The following is a 3,822-nucleotide window of genomic DNA, read 5'->3' as shown; positions in this document are numbered from 1 at the left end:
TTTGAAATTCTTGAAATTCTTTCCACACTCCCTACAATTCACCACCAGATGTCAGGGTAGCGCGCATCGTGACTGCTTACATTAGGAATTAGTCTTTTTTCCTCAAGCTTCTAAGGGGAGATGAATCTCTTTGGCACAAAAACCTTTAAGGACATAGAAAAACATTTTACTCTTAAGGATCTATCACCTTAGAAAATTTATCAACTTTGGTCTTATTTCTGTGGCCATAGTGGATAATGTTTCACACAATAATCTTGGATGACCCGTTTGATTATCTTCTATATAATATTCTAAGGCCCAGGTTGGAAATCACTTGTGGAATAGTGCTGGCTCCATTTACTACTTGAGATGCTGCAGCTACAACAGGCATTTGCTTATTAGTACATATTTTAGTCAGTTGTCAACCAACTGATAATTCTCATCATCTTGCTTTGAAGAAATTGCCCACTCTGTGCAGAAATGAGTAGATTACTTCATCGGACACCATCTTTTCTGTATGCACTTCTGCTGAAGGATGTGATGCATCATTGCTTGCAGTTGAAGAGGAATGTAATGCTATTTTATGCATCTATTAAAGTTTTAGGACTAATTTTTTTTAAAGTGTTCTAATTTTAGGTGCTTCATTTTTAGACAGAGAGACATCTAGGGCCTGATTTTCGGAGAGGCTGAGTACTCACAACTCTAACTGAAGCCAATGATTGAGGCATCCAGAATTAATAGAAACTATTGAAAATTTTGAATTTATCACGTGACACATCTGGCACTAAATTTGTTTTCCCTGCTTCTGTAACTAATAATTGCACAATATCAGTGTGTATATTCAAACTTTGCTTCTTGTTCTCAGAAACAACTCTGTGTTGCAAATCGCTCCTATAAAAATATCTTTGCTGAGAGTAATGTCACTCCTTGGATTAAGAGAAAAATAAGACCTCTCCAGACTTTAAAAAGAGTCTGAGTGTTGCTTTAAGGTAGCAAAACTTTATTGTGGAATAGTGTGTCCACACATATAGCTATTTCAGAATAGTTTATTCTGCAATACCTATTCCGGTTAATTTCCCCATGTAGATAGCACCTAAGAGATAAACAGGAACTTCTTCAGCAGGCCATCTCAAAAGGGAAGACACATACCGGAGACTCTCCTCCAAAACTCCTGCAAACTTCAGCTTCCATTCCTCTACATTAAATTAAAATCAAATGCTTTTCCCAATGCAATACACTTTGATTTAGTTTGCCATTCTTCACACAGTGTTTCAAGTAACTGAGTATATGTAATTTGCTTGTTTTAGCATTTTTTTATTTTCTCTTTGCCTTTAAAAGTGGCAGTGTCCTTTACACCCCTCCCACCCCCCCAACAACCACATCACTCCAAGAAGTATACAGTTGTGGGCACTAGTATTTCAGTTGGGCTTAATTTATACAAACTGAGCATTCTTCTTGTATGAAAATTCGAACAATTCCAGTTCCCAGAATGCAAGCCCTTAATGTATCTTACAGTGGGAGGCTATTGTAAATATTTTCTCCCTTCACATTTGATTTCATAGGAGTCAGAAGGAAGGCAGATGATTTCAGAGCCTTGAATAAGAAACAGGAAGTTATTGAACTGAAGGATCATCTTCCCATAGTTTTCTGAATAGTTGAGCAGAAAACACAGTCCTAAAAATGGGTTTTACTAACAGCTTCCTGATGGACACTGTGAGCAAAATTCATCCTTCGTATCGCACTAGTGAAGTCAGTTACATTTATATCTGGTATGAAGTAGGCCCCCTGAGTATAATCTAGGATCCAAATGTACTCTAGTCTGTTGAGCTGCCACTGAAGTATCTCTGGGAAATGACAAGAAAAAAACTACTGACAGTTTTATTTTCTAGTCTGTGCCCTTCTAGTTACACCTGCCCATAGATTTGGACCTTGCTGTAGTCTCTGTCATCTCTGCAGTGGCTGAGCAAAGAAGGCATTGAAGAGCAAAAAAATGAAGTTTCTAGACACCTTTGCAGTGTGATTGCATAGTGCTTCCTTACACTTGAATGAGAATACAGTGGGTGTGGTGGGGCTCAGTGAGGGAGCAGGGTAGCCTTGCTTCTTTTTAGAGATGGAAATACAGAATTAGCTTTTTCAAAGCCAATACCTGAAAAATGAATATTTTTGAGTGCCTTAGGAATGGCATGTATCATTTGTATGTTTAATTTTATTTTTAGTCTGTCAATTCCTATTGGATAAAAACTCAGGGCAGCATGATGAATAGTCTTTGGTAGCACAGTATTTTTGTTAAAATTAGAATTTACTGCGTAAACATATTTAGAAAGCTAAGCAGTTTGTAATCTACTACACAGTATGAAAATGATAGACAGTCCACTGGTGGGTTTAAGTTGCTGAACTGTCTGAAGAAGCATGGATGAAATTGACCTGTCAGTGAGGGAAATGTTGATTTCCCAGTAGGCCATAGGTACATCTGATAACAATGAATCAGGCAGTTGACAGAAAGGTGTCAGTCAAGCAATTTTGCCATACAGCACACATCCTATAATAGAGTAAGTATTGTGGATATACCAATGTCTGGAGGAACATGGATCTTTGCTGTACCTGTAGTATATTTAATAAAATGCTAGTCATTTTGTAGTTTTAACAAACCTTACCTAAAAATTTACATGGAAGTTTTTGTTTACAAAGTACAAAACTAAAAGTATAGCATAAAGGTCACAAACTTTTTTGTTTTCATTTTGCATTAGGTACCTTGGCATGTTATTCCTGTATTTGATAAGTTGTCCTAGCCTGAATTACTTCACGATAGTATAGCTGCTTCTCTGATGTTGTATACACTTTTAATTTTAAAAACCCTCTGCTAATAGACATGAACAGTCAAAACCAGAATGTCAATGTCTTAAAAACAAGTATAGGTGATTGGTGTAGGATGAAAGCATAAGATTCCACTCTGGTTTATAGTATGAGGCCAAAGCACAAAGATCCAAATGTCTTCTGTGTCTAAGCAATGCTTGTATGACACCAGAACATATTCTAGGAATATTGTTATAAGGTATCGGTCTTTTGGTTAATGAGTATTGACCCATATGAGAATGATCGCAAAATCAGATGGATCAGAATCATCCTCATCTATCTTTTCACTCTATCGAAGCTCCCCCACTTTTGAGAGAGCTCCAGCGTGTTTGATACTGGGTCTTGTAAGAGGTCCAGCTATTACAGCAGCTTTGCGAAGTTCTCCCCCAGACAGCTTATGCCTTTTCTTGCATAAGGATCAGGCTTGGAGAAGAATCCCTCCCAAAACACGTAATGAAAGAATAATGTAGGCCTAAAATAATTTTTCCAAATGTTTCTATTCATGTCATATCCATTGGGTTTCCTTATAAATAAGGCTAAGATTTTGTCACAGAGGTCATGGAAGTTACAGAATCTGTGATTTCCAGAGACCTCCATGACATTTTTGCTTCAGCCCCGGGCAGCAGGGCTGGAGCTGTTACCCAGCAGCTCCCAACCACCGTGAATGGCAGGGGGTACCCAGCAGTTCCCAGCCAGTGCGGATGGTGGGGACCCCCATGCAGTTCCAAGGACGGGCAGCGTGGGGACCCCTGCAGCTCCCAGACAGCACAGGCAGTGGGGGGACTGTGACGTTATTGATATAATCTGGGACCATATAGAACATGGTTGCAACCAAGATCCTGTAGTGGCACCAAATTTTATGTAAAGGGAGTCATATAAGGTGTCTAAGACCAGGTTATGCGTTGCTGGTTATGATTATGCTGTCTGTATGCATGTGTCATTTTTTAGTTGAAGTTATGAGTATTGGCTCTATACTGTCTGTATTTCAAA

Source organism: Chelonoidis abingdonii, chromosome 1 (assembly GCF_003597395.2).
Source record: "Chelonoidis abingdonii isolate Lonesome George chromosome 1, CheloAbing_2.0, whole genome shotgun sequence".
In the NCBI taxonomy this organism is placed as follows: domain Eukaryota; kingdom Metazoa; phylum Chordata; order Testudines; family Testudinidae; genus Chelonoidis; species Chelonoidis abingdonii.
This window is presented reverse-complemented; position numbering follows the sequence as displayed.